Source organism: Mirounga angustirostris, unplaced genomic scaffold (assembly GCF_029215605.1).
Source record: "Mirounga angustirostris isolate CCGP_5_RB_7025 unplaced genomic scaffold, mMirAng1.0.hap1 SCAF_5, whole genome shotgun sequence".
Lineage (NCBI taxonomy): Eukaryota > Metazoa > Chordata > Mammalia > Carnivora > Phocidae > Mirounga > Mirounga angustirostris.
Window position 1 is genome coordinate 6,749,669 of NW_026991713.1, and position 13,244 is coordinate 6,762,912.

At 56.5% G+C, this 13,244-nt stretch overlaps 1 protein-coding gene across 1 annotated transcript in view; it reads left to right on the forward strand.

The window, feature by feature from the left end:
- Positions 1 to 8,594: 8,594 nt before the first annotated feature.
- TCF20 (transcription factor 20) overlaps positions 8,595 to 13,244 on the forward strand; it is a 112,071-nt gene continuing 107,421 nt past the window's right edge. The window contains exon 1 of the transcript XR_010411299.1: positions 8,595 to 8,612. The gene's annotated coding sequence lies outside the window, so the exon portion shown is untranslated. The remainder of the gene's footprint in view (positions 8,613 to 13,244) is intronic.

A 13,244-nucleotide genomic window follows, 5' to 3' on the forward strand; every position in this document is an offset into this window, starting at 1 on the left:
TGCCCAAGATCACACAGGAAGGAAGTGGTGGAGGCAAGATTTAAAACCAGATGGCCTGATATAGGTGCTTGCTTAACTGAATTAAAATTCTCCGGTCTACCATTTCAACCAACCTTGCCCAGGTTCCTCCGTGCATATTTCTGCATGCAGGCACTGTGCCAGGGGTTGGAAGACAAGACAGACCCATGTCCTTGGCTGATCTGGCAGCCCAGCTCAGGAGGCAGGCAAGTGAAAGAGCAAGAACCATTCCCCTGGGGTCTGGTGAGGGCCTGGACTGCTGTTACTCCCCCCCATTTCACAGAGGAGGAAACAGATTGGGAGGCGTCAAGTCACTTGTCCAAGGTCACACAGTAGCTGGGATGGGAACCTGGCAGTCTGCCTCAGAACCCCCATCCCTTTCTATCACTTCTTGCTGGCCCCCCAGGACACTTGTGAGTAGGACTGGTGATGGGAAAGAGACATGGAAAGCCACATCTAACTTGGACTTGAGGGTCAGAAAGTGCTTCTCAGAGGAAGTGATGTCTCAGTTGAGACCCTCATGTTACCAGGGAAGGGGTGGGGCTGGGCTGAAAAGGTGTTCCAGGCAGAGGGAACAGCATGGGCAAAGGCCTGGAGGCACGAGAGAGCATGGTTGGTTTAGGGAACGGAAGGAAGGTGTTCGTTCTGGGCTTCCTGGCTGGTGTTTGGAGTTGCATGCTCATCTTTTGTGAGTAGAGTCCTTTGCCTCCAAGGGCTTACTGAGTGTCCTGTGTAGATTCTGCACCATGTCCGGTCTTGGTTGTGGGGGGAAGGACCGGTGCAAAGCATGGCAGGAGTCCTGAGAACTGAGCTGGGAACATTAGCTCTGGGCTTTGGGGAAAGCCCGAGAGAAATGGAAGTACTTTCCAGATAGTGGGAGCAGCCCTGTGTCCTGGCCTGAAGCCTTGTAACCCTGACATCCTGCCCGTGGAAAGGATGAAATGAGAAACCAGAGCCTGGTGCTTAGTGGGCTCTTACTAAACGTCAGGCCCAGAAGCTCAGTTGGTGTGTGCCAAGTTTGGGGCAGTCAGTGCCCAGCAGCCCAGGTCCCCTGTGGAGCCAGGAAGAGGGTACTGTCAGGGTTTGGCACACTGGGCCCCAGGGGGGCCCTGGGCTGGGCTAGGGTCTCAGGCTGAAGGGAGCACAGCGGAGTGGGCTATGTAGCCTCTCATCTAAGGACAGAGGCTGCAGCAACCATGGTTTTCTCCAAGGAGGTGGGCGTAGGACCAGGGAGACCCTGTCAGGCTGGGTTTGGCCCAAGCAGCTATAGAGTAGGAGGCTCAGGCCAAGGGCATTATAGAGCCAAGGGTCTGGCCAAGGTCTGGAGTCTGGGCACTGGACACCTGGGTCCCTGTTTTGGCCCACCACCTCTTGGGCCTCAGTTTCCCCATCTTGACCCGGGTAGGGTTTCGGTACCTGGTTCTCAAGCATTGCGACGGAATAAAAGAGGAGTAGGAGTGCCTGATGCTCAGCCCGTTGGAACTCGCATGCCATACCCGGAGGGGCGGACCTAGATGGGACTTGGGGTGATGGGGACTACTCCACCCTGCCTGCCCCCCTTCTGAAGCCCTCCTTTGTGGAGGGATGGCCTGGGCTGAATGATCAGACCCAAAGCCTCATTCCTGCAGCTGACAGTCTTCAAAAAGCCCTAAAGCTGCCGGGCTGGCCCTTCCGGCTCTGGGCTCCGTTCCTGGCCCTGACCAGCCCTTTCCCACCTCCTTGTGCCTCTGCCCCTCAAATATCAGCTCATTTTCCTGCTGTGCAGCCTCAGGGAGGCCCTTCCCTCTCTGAGCCTCGCCGGGTCTTCGTGCTCACCGACGTGTTGGGGATGAGTCCCTGGACCTGTGAGCGGTCACGCTGGCCTTTCCCCTATGGCTCCGAGAGGAGCAGAGAGCTGTGATTCGCGCCTGTGGTGGGCGGTCTCCCCCTTTAAGCCATTCACTCTGGGGCCAATTATAAATAGACACATAATCGCCCCTATCTATAGAGATAAAACATATTCTTCAGAGACAAGCCGCCCCCCTCCCCTCCCCTCCCCTCCCCCCCCACCGCGCTGGCACACGCTCTCCGCAGTTGAGGGTGAAGGAAGGATCGGTGCTCCCCTCCCTCCTCCATCCATCCCCTCCTCCCTGCTGCTCTTCCATCTCCACCCTGCAGAGGTGAGATCCGGCAGGGGCCGTGATGTCAGAGGCTCAGCTGATGTCACCGCCCCAGCCCTGTGACTTCACTTGCCGGCTTGGGCAGGAGGAGGCGCGAGGAGGCTGAAAGACGAGAAACTGCCCCCCTTTCCTTTTCCTTCTCCCTCTTCCCTCTCCCCTCCTCCCCAGCCTCGGCCTGGGGCTTGGGACTTGCTCTCCTCCCGGCCGGTCTGTCGGAGGGTCTGGGACAAGTGCCAGGAAGGATGCTGCTGCAGAGGTAACGGGCGTGCGCGGTGCTCTCCCTCCGGTCGTGAAAGTTTGCTCTGGCGCACGAGGCGTGCCCGCTGGGTGCTCCGCCGCGCCGCGTGGCCCGGCCCGAGGCTCCTGGGGGGGGGGCGGGCGGGGGCGGGCAGGGCCAGGCCGGGCAGGGCAGGGCGGGCAGGGGCCTCCCGGGCCGCCCTCGCTGCCTTGTCCCCATCAAAGGCCGCAGCTGCTCGAGTGGCGGCTGCAGCTTGGAAACTGCCATCAAGAGCGACGGAGGGGGGGGAGCGCGGGGGATGTTCAGAGCAGCGCCCAGGAGGGTGGCCGGGAGAGGAGGGGCGGGAGGGGGCTGCTTGAGGAGCGCGGTGGCCCCGGGCAGCAGCAGGGGCGTGAAGGGCAGGGCCCCGGGTCAGAGTCCCAGGGGCCGAGTCACCATCCCTGCCCCTTGTCCCCTCGAGTCCAGCTTCCGCGGCCAGGACCCCAGCGGCGAGGGTGCAGAGGCGGCGGGGCGCAGGGGCTGGCTTCTCCCCCCCCCCCCATTATTTCCAGGCATATTCTTCTACCTCCAGCAGGCCATTTGTCAGCGGCGATTCGGGACAAAGGAGGGGGCAGTGGGTGGTCTGCTGTAAGTTGGGCGATGGGCACGGAGCTCGGAGCGCGGGCCAGAGAGAAACACCAACAATTAAGAGGCAGATCGAGGGCTTTGCTCCTTCAGGCTGTCGAGGGAGCCGTCATTTTGTGTTAGCGTGTGTGTGTCTGAGGTGGGAGGAGGAAGAGGGGAGAATGACAGGAGAAGGATTATGACATTGTGTTGTCTCTGTTTGTGGTAAATGCAAATTTGGCATCAGCAGCCTTCCCGGGAAAAGCAGCAGCAAGTAACCCGGGCCAAGGCCGCGGCCCAGACCCGCCAAGGGAGCGCATGGGGGGTGGTTGGGGGTGTTTTTTTTCCCTTCCCTTTTTTCTGTCTGGCGTGTGCTTCTTCCATTTATTTTTACAGTGAAGTGCTGGAGACAGATAGGCCAGCATGGCGGGGAGGAGCTGGTCCTCCCTCCTCCCTGGCGTGGCAGCCCCCTCCTCACTCTGCGGGACGCCCAGGCTGCTCTTCTGACCCCCAGCCGCTGCCCCATCTTGGCTACCTCCCTGCTAGGTCTCTGTCCCCAGCCAGGGTCACAGCCCCATCATTCTCTTAGCCTGGGCAGCCTGAGGTCTCAGAAGGCTAATTCTGCCCACAGCTGCTTCCCAAGGGTGATTGGAGACCGAGAGTCTGGGACCTAGGCCCAGATGGGGCTTCAGAGATATAAGGCCAGGCTGGCCAGGGGCTCTGTGGCCAAGCCGGTGTTGACCAAGTGTCCCAGAACCGTGACTCCTCTGACGGGCCTGGGAGGGCAGGGAGCTTGAGCCTGACCTGGCCCGGAAAGTGACCATAGCCCAAGGTCCTGGGCTACAAGAGGGCACAGGTAGGTGCAGTGCCATGCACACAGGTGGCCAGTCTTTGGAGCAGATCTCCAGAGAACGCAAGGGTGAGGTCTTACCAGGGCCAGGCCACAGCTCAGGCCCCAGCAGGGATGGAGAGTTCAGAGCTGAGAAGTGGAGGCAGGAGCCCTTCTCAGATGGAGGCTCAGGGGAAGGCTGTGGCTGGCTGGGTCCAGCTTGTCACACACCAGGCATTGCTCGGGCTGTGGCCCTTGTACTAGTCCTCTTTCCCTGGGAGCTGGTTCTTCCCTGCCTCCTCTTTTAACAGGTCAAGTCCTTCTGGACTCAGTTTACCTCCTCCAGGAAGCCTCCCCCTGCCCTCCACTTGGATGGGCTGGAGCCTGTGCCGTGCCCACTCCATTTGCCCCCCTCACAGCGCTGATCACACTGTGGTCACCGTGAGGCCCTTGAGTACAAGGGCTTTTAGTGCATCCTCCCAGTGTTCCCAGCACCTGGCCAGAGCTGAGCACAGAGGAGGTTTTCACCTGGAGGCCAGGGGAGCAGGTCCAGACCAGACCCACAGATTCCCCAGGACGGTGGGCCACCAGGAACAGTCACCCTGCCAGACACCTAAGAGGGGTGATAGGCTCATTTCCTTTGGGCAAACCCACCCAAAGAGAATTTTTCCCCATGGAGCCTGACAGGTGAGGGCAAACCAAGCTATGCCTATGAAGGGGAGGTCTGCCCCGAGCTGCAGAGCCTCCTGTGACTAAATAATGTCCTTTCTGAAACTGGAGGTGGGCTTGTTTATCTGCCCTCGAATTTCCTTTAGGTCCTGGGCCCACGGGCCAGCCCCCGCAGGGGAGCCAGGAAGCACTGCAGAGACTGTGCGAGGAGCTGCCCGCCTGGCCTTCTCATGGAGCTCCCTTTGCCAGATGGGAAAGGAAGGAAGAGTGGCTAGACTCTCCCCAAGGCCAAGATGCTGGGTCCGCTCCAGGCCCGGGCTCGAGACCTGCCCACCCCCCCACCGGCCCGAGGTGCGAAGAGCCACAGGCAGGTGGCCACCGAGAGGGCCAGCTGGCTAGTCAGCTCACTTCACCCAGCCCAGGTTCACAGAGCCTGCCCACTTGGAGTGGGCACCCTCTTGGCACGCAGAGATGGGAGGAGCAGAGCAGGCCCTCTCGCTCTGGATGCCCCCAGTCTGATGCATCCCAGGAGTTCTGGAGTGACACAGTTTTGAGAGGCAGTCTTCCCTGGCCACTTGCTCTCTGTGTGACCTTGGGCAAGTCACTTGGTCTCGCAGAGCTGCGGTTTTAAAAGGCAGTGCCCTGGGGGCAGTAACCTCTGCCTTCTGGACTCCTTATGGGGATTAAGAGACGGCAGGTGCGCACCTGCCACAGCAGGTGTTCAATTAGTGGCAGCCGTAGCTCTGAGGGAGCTTGGCTGTCCCAGCAACCCAGAGGCCCAGTGAAAAATGTTCTCCCTGGGGTACTCTTGTGAACTCTTACAGGACAATTGAGAGGGGCTGCAAGGAGGGGGCATTTGAAGGCCATGAAGAATGAGGAGGAATTTGCCCAGGCTACGGCAGGGAGGGGGGGCCATCAGGGGAAGAGCAAGGGCAGAGCCTCCAGGTGTAAAAGGGTTGGTCACCTCATGTGGCCGAAGCTTAGGGAGGGCTAAGGGGAGAGAGGGCCCTTGGCAGTGGGAGCCGGTTCTGGAAGAAGGGAGAAACCTGACTTGATGACGGAGTGGGCAGGTTTTACACAGATGTCTTGATCACAGCAAACCTGACTTCCTGGAGGCATTCGTGCCTTGGAAAGTCACACCGTTCTCTAGGATCCTGAAAAGCAGGCTTGTTTGTTTTAGCTCCTTCCAAGTCAGGCCTCTCAGGCTGGTCTTGTGGTGGTGGGTGGGCTTCCCAGATGGCCCCATCTTTGAATTTAAGGACCAGCGTGGGTCTTCTTTTAATTTGAAGTTTCAGGACCCCTGGGGTCCAGGACTGGCCCAGGCCCCACTCTGAGTCAGAGCCAGCATTGCCGGGGAAATAGAACGGATGCCTGGTCTCTGACTTGGGTGAGAGTTCCTCCTGCAAGAGGCCAGGGTGGTTACTCCCTTCAGTCTGCCCCAAGTGAGGTGGCACTACAGATGGGGGCCAGGCTGCCTGAGATCACGCGTGGCTCTGCCATGTACCAGCTGTGTGGCTTCAGGCAAGTCGCCTGCCCTCTCTGAGCCGCAGTTTCTTGGGGTGATCGTAGTTCCTAAATCACAGGGCTATGGTGAGGATTGTGGATGACAACTCTCACAAAGCAGTCGGCCCAGAGCCTGGCTCCCAAGGGCACCCAATAACTGTTAGCTTAAAGAAAAAGCCCAGGAGAGTGAAGGCTCTAGTGCCTCATACCTGTGGGCCACTCAGTCCCTCCGAGTCTCAGTTTCCCTAGCTGTAAAATGGTGATAATCATGCCTGGTAATAATAGCTAACATTTATGAGCACTTACTGTGAGTTAGGTGGACTCTGTTCTAATTATATAACTATGTAGTCACTGATTGAATACGGTCTCTCCAACTCTGCCTAACATGTGAGGGGAGTGTGGGGATGGGGAGTAGGGCATCCCAGAAGCCAAAAGCCTACAGGGAAGAGCTTGAGATTTGGTGTTTTCTGGGGGAGGCTAAACTGACCCCCTTGGTAGTGTGGGCAAGACCAGAGAGGATCAGATGGCTGGGGTGTGAGGCATGAAGACCAGCAAAGGGCCCACCCACCATGGCAAATGAGCCACCTGCGGCTGGACCCCCTCATATGTGGCAGAGCCACCAACACACTATGGGGCCTTGAGCAAGTCATGGCCCCATCCTGGGCCTCAGTTTCCCCATCTATATGATGGGGACTTGGGCTCCCTCACCTCTCGGGGCCCCACCCACTATAAGGGGCTTTGATTCTCTCATCTCTTTGGCTTTCTTGTATGGCTTCCATGCAAATTGTGACTTTGGCAGCATCATCTGCCCATTGATTTTTCCAGAAAGGGTGCTAACTTCCCTTCTATTCCGCAGTCAGCCATAGTGCCTATCCTTCGACTGCTCCTCCTGCCCCGACCCACGCACCTCACCTGGCCTGGGGTAGGGGGCCGAGAGCATCCATCCGGCAGGGTAGTGGCCCCAACACCATGCGACATGCACCAAGTTAGGGGAGCACCCTAGAAGTGTGAGCATACAGCGCTAGGAAACCACATCTGGTCCACACCTGGCTGTGAGCAGCTGAGTTGCCAGGGAAGACCCAAGGGGTTCATTTACACCCTCTCCTGGAGTCGGACAGACCACTCACCCCTTGTTCCACTGTATCCTTTGCTGGGTGCTGGGTGCTTGAGGGCACCTTACTTCCCTGAGCCTGGCTTGCTCACCAGATGAGTGATTCCACCTCATGGGGTACCTGAGCCCAGAATGTTGGAAACAACCCTTAGGTGCAAGATCACTGATGAAACAGCTGCGTGGACAGCCCTCTGTGGCAGGTGTTATGTCCCCGTTCTGCAGACGAGAAAGCTGAGGACCTAAAAGCTTAGGGAGCTTGCCCAAGGTTGCATTGTCTTCTTCTTCCCCTTTTTCACATCACACCCACTACCAAAAATGAGCTGGGGCGGATTATAATGCCGGGAGTCCGTATGAGGTAGGACAGGTAAAGGTAGCCTAGAGACCACTAGGGGAGAGAGACTAGAGAAGCGTGAAACCTGTGACAAGGTGGTTACCTGCCTGTTGTCACTGCTTGCCCACATGGGATGGGAATAATGGTCATGACAGGTGCAGGAGAGGGGTGCCCCACAGGGTCCCAGCCCTTGAGAAAGGCATGGTAGTTCTTCCCTCTGTCTGGGACCTTTCTGCTCACCTTGGCTCAGTCAGGGCATGGGGTTACTCTGTCCCTCACTGGCTGTGTGATTGCAGGCTAATGATTTATTGCGTTGAGCCTCAGTTTCTATACCTGTAAATGGGGATAATGGTCCGACTCGCCTCGTAGGCTTGTGCGAGGACAACCTGACTTAATGCTGGTAACTCACTCAGCACGGCACCCACGCGAGAGCTCTAGGAATGTTCTCTCTAGTTATCCCCTCACATCAGTTCAGAGTCCCCTCAGTCAGTTTACTGAGCACCTGCCGTGTGCCAGCAACAAGCCCAGGGAGCCACGGATTCATCGCTCAGGCGCCTCCCGTGCTCTGGGCGAAGCTGCCAGCCTAGGGCCTGGGGCTGAGTGTGTGGATCTGACGAGTGCCGGGAACAGCCCGCGAGAATTGGTATGTTGGCTCCCACTGCTGGCGTGACAGACATCCTGATGAAATATGTCATTTTAGAACATTTTTAAAAGAAATTTCTGGAGAGCTTTCTTAACCCTGTGGGGCCATAAGTAGCCTGATTGCTGTCAGGTTCTAGTCTCGGCTTTGGCACGATTTGCCGGGGACCCCTCTTTTCCTGGGCCTCCGTTTCCTCATCTGTGAAAGGGGGCAGGAACCATTCCCACCTGCGAAGGTGCGCCCTCTGTGAGGCTGCTCGTGTGAAGCGTAGTTTGTGAGCTCAAAAGCACCTTGTCGAGATCTTTTGGTTCTGTTTCTGGGCATCCACGAGATGGTCACGGGCAGGGGCCTGGGCCACGTCATGCTGGATGCCAGCTGACATTGGTGGGATGCTGGCTCTGCTCTCAAGGGCTCCCTGAGTAGTGGCCTCACTAAAACCCTTGAATTTTGTGATTTCCAGAGAACGTGGAAGGCCCCCCAGGCAGCCTGGCCCCTTCCAGGGGAAATGCTGGTAAGTGTCTTGTCCTGTCTGTTAGTTTGTTTCACAAATGTTTTTGGAGCGGTTGTATGTGCTGGGATGATGGGGGAGAACCGAAAGTCAGTCCTACCCTCAATAGCTCAGTCCAGGAGGAAGGATTTGAAAACTCCACACCCAACTGACCAGATGTCCTGAGGTTCGGGGGTGGCTGGATGCGAAGTCTGGGTTTTCAGAAGATGCTCCGGCACAGGGCAGCTGGCTGGACCATTTACAAGTGAATATTGACTGTTTGCTCTGTTCAGAATCTTTCGATGGCTCCCCCTTTTGCCTTGGGGTAAAGTCCCCATGCCTTCTGTGGCCTGCACCGTCTGATTCCAGCTGCCTCTCCAGTTTCTCATTTCACTTAAATTGCATTGGCCTTTTTTCCCTTGCTGAAAAACGACTTGCTCCCTCCTGCCTCAAGACTTTTGCCCACGCTGTGCCCGCCGCCTGGAGCTCGCGTCCAACCTCATCACGTGGCCCCTTCCTATCTTGCAGGTCTCAAATCAAATGTCCTGGATCCCCAGTACCCAGGGTCCCATTATACACCCTCTGGGCACCTGGCGTGCTTTCTTACTAGTGTGCACCACAACTTTACCAACTGATTGTTTATGTGTTGACTCGTTCTCTCTAATGGCCCCATGACCACAGGGGCCCTTGGACGCGGCGCCTGGCATATGGTAAGGGCTCAAGGAATGTTTGTGGAATGAATTTATGATGAGTATTAAGGTAAGGCTTCGTGGAGGTGGTGGAGTCTTGAAAGAGGTTATCGTTTCAGTCGCTAGGGAAGGGGGGGGCTTCCTGCTTTGGGGAGCAGTCAGGCACATGGCAGGAACACAACTCACTTGGTTTGGCAAAGAGGCAGAATCAGACGTGTGGGAGAAGGTTGGAGAAGTGAGCTGGGGCCAGACGGGCTTTGCCTTCCAGGTGAATGGGAACCGACTTGAATTCTGAAGCCACTTGGGACCCTTGGAAGACTTCTGAGCCAGGGGCAGGAGGGTCGAAGCTGGCTGTGGGTCACTGTAACGAAGTCTGCCGCAGGGATGGGGTTGGCCAGGAACAGAGGCTACAGCCAAGAGGACCGGGTGGCAGCTGAAGAATCCATCGACTCTGCTGCTTTCTTTTTCCCCTGGAATCACACATGTGCCTTGTCAGTTATCCTCACCAGCCAGCCAGGAGATGCAGGGCAGAGTCGAGGAACCTCACCCGACGTGACTGCTTCCAGAAGACACTCACCTTCCAGAAGACAATGGCCGGGCAGCCATTCCCAAATCACTGGAGGGAGAGATGGAGTCAGGGCCGGTGGGGGGAGAGGGTGCATCGATGTCCACATTTCTCAGCTTCCCCAACCCAGAAGGCAGCCTCTAGCTTTGCATCCCCACACCTCTGTCCTGGTGCTTTCCCAGTGGCCAAGGGATTATGACTTGGAGGGACCAGCCCATGTCAGAAGATGAGCAGAAGCATTTCTGTCCAAGCCCAGCAAGCAAGACGCACCTCCTTGCTCCCATGGGGGCACAGCTCACGTGGTCAGAAGAGCCAGGATTCTCAAGTCCCTGATCTACTGCTTAGCGGCTGTGTGGCTTTGGGCATCTTGTTAGCAACTCTGGGCTTCCGTTGCTTCAGCTGTGAAGTGGGGGCTGTTCGGGGGTGGTGAAGGTTAAATGCGAGGACACACATAGAGCCCCAAGCACGGCGAACACTGGAGGCTCAAGAAGTAGTGGCTGTGTCTCGGCTGCATTTTTCTCCACCATTTCAATTCTTTGCAGCAAGCTTGGGTTTCGGGCTTAAAACGAAGAGCATGTCAACAAAACAGGACAGAACAAAGTCCTTTCCCAGCACGCCTTGGCATGCAGCACTGCCTTCCTGGGGAGCCCAGCAATGATGGGGCCAAAAGTCTCGAGCTTTCAAGCAGAAATAATCCCAATGGAACAGAACCTCCCTATTGTTACCATGTGATAAGGCGATGCAAGGGCTCTGCGGCCCGACCTGCCTGTGTCATTTCCAGCCCCTCCCTAGCTGCTACGTGCCTCTGTTTCCTCATCTGCAAAACAAGGTAACAGCATCCACGATGCGTAGGGCTGTTGTAAGGATTAAGTGAGTTAATGCAGGGAAGTGCTCAGAACATGCGTGTATCACTGCTGTTGCTAGATCATTTCATCTTGAACTCTGTCGCGCTGGAAGGGACTCAGTGGGGGCCCTGGAGCCGGAAAGCTGAGTTCAGATTCCAGCTCTGCTGTTTGCTGTGCGACCTCAGGCAAATCTCTTAGCATGTCTGTGTGTCCATTTCCTGCTCTGTTACAATGAAGATGACAATCCCTGCCTCGTAAGGCTGTTTGGGGGAGTGAAGGGGGTTTGCCCAGGTAAGGGACCCGACTCCCTGGAGGCAGGCAGGCCACTCAGCCCCTCCTGCCACCCAGATGAAGACATTGAGACTCAGAACCATTGGATGATTTGCTGAAGGACCTACGTGGGTGAGACCAGGCTGGGCCCCTAGTTTAGTGGCCTGTGCTAGGCCTTTGTGCCAGGGGCTGAGAGTAGAGCCACTAGGGATAGGAGTGCCAAGTGGGCTGAGGGGTGATCTCCCCTGTGGCCAGGCTACAGGGGCCCTCCAGCTGCTCAGCTGTGTTTCCTCCGGTGTTTTCTCTCTGCTCACCTGTGGGAAGAGTGAGCTGCCACACAACAGTTGCCACTTGGGCAGGCCACGGTCTTCTGGGTGCGGGGCCTGAGAGCCCATTGCCTGCAAGCTGCCCGTTCTCCAGGGCTTGAACACGTCACTTGTGGGGAAAGGCTGGTGCTGACCCTGCAGACCCTCTCGTATCTCTTTCCTGATCTGCCTGCAGACTTTGGGACCCACCAACTGTCTGCATCCATCCATCCTTCCAGTGTTTACTGAGTGCTGGGAAGCTTGGTGGTTCAGCGTGCAACCTCTAAAGACCTGGGTTCAAATCCCAGTGTGGCCTCTTCCAAGCTGTGTGACTTGGGACAGGTTAAATTCTCTGTGCCTCTTTGTAACAGTGATACAGTAGCAACCAGCCTCATCAGGTTGTTGCAAACCCACAGTGCCTGTTCCCAGTAAGCTTGGATCCTTCTGGGCTGTACCATGATTCCTAATGTTATCATTTTTATGGATATGGTGCCCTGCCCTGCATAGGATGTCTCTGCCCTGCAGATACTCATAGCCCCGTGGGAGAGACAGATACAGTTCCAAATAGCCCCGTGGGACCAGTGGGAGCTGAGGAGGGAGCCACGACTTTGATCCTGGAGGGCTGGGGTGGAGGGCAGCGTTGACCTCCTAAGCAGGGGTCACTGTGAGACCCTGTGAAACAAATTCATGTCAAGGCCCTGTAGGGTCCCATCCCTGCCCACGTCTGCAACCTCATCTCTCCTTTTCCCTGTCTGTGCGCTGGGCACAGCCTTCCTGAGAACAGCAGGTGGCTGCATGCACACTCATGTGTGTTGATATGCCCTGGCCCTCTGATTGGAGCCTTCCCTATTCCCTTAGCCTTAGAGCCTGCCCTGCCCTTGCCCCAGAAGGACTTATTCTGAGCCCCTATGCTCCCTCTATCAGGACTTATGGCCTAGCACACAGCTAAGTGCTCTGTGTGGAATGAAGGCATGTCCACAGAGGATCTGGTCTCCCCTGCTGTTTGTGCCTGGCCTGGGACAGGCCCTGCAGGATGCTGTTGGGGGGGGGGTTCCTCACTCTGTTAACCAGAGGCTTTTGTAAGCTGTCTCCTGGAGGATGGCGAGCGGGCATTCCGGGCCTCCCTCTTGGTGTGTTAGAGTTAGCAGGAGCCACCTCCAGAGAGGAAGGAGAGCCGGCACCCAGTGAAGGATAAAGGTGAGGGCCGTACACGACGTGCTCCTGAGAGCCAGAGAGGGAGAGAAAGGCCATCCGCCTGCTGCTAAAGGCAGTGACAGTCCGGCTCACTTCGCACAAGTCACTGATCTGCCGAGCAGGCCAGTCTCCTCAATCAATCCGTGCTGACAGATGGTAGCGGAATCAGTGACCTAGAGGCAGAAGGCTCCATTTGTAATCCCGGAGTGGCCCAGGTGCCTGGAGGAGGGCAGAGGAGTTTGTAATAACGGGAGTGACACAGGGTTTCCAAAAGCCAGAGGAGGAGGGAAAGGATTAATTTTGCTTCTGGAATTGAAACCACTGATTCAGTTCAATAAGTATTTTTTCAGTAGACTAGGTTAGGAGAGAAAAAAACCCAAACAGATCTACTGTCCTTTCCTTAAAGTGGTAGGAAAAACAAGATTCTCGTAGATGAGAAAAGACAACAATAGAGGAACTCTAATGTGATCAAAGAGGAGTTTCCCCCATTGAGCTCTGGCCACTATGGGATCTTGGGGAGTAACTTGCCCTCTATGAGCCTCAGTCTGCTCATGTGTCCTGTTGTGGCCATATCGTGGAACTGTAGCTGTTGTTAACATGTGCCTGGTATTGTACTGAATTCTTCATGCAGATCTCTTTAGGCTCCCATGATACCTTATTATCCCCTTTTACGGCTAAGGAAACCAGAGAGGTGAAGTGATTTGGCCAAGGCCACACAGCCCAAGAGTAACCTGTATCTGTCTGTTGGCCATAATGCCCACAGGTTCTTTTTCCAAACGGTACTGAAA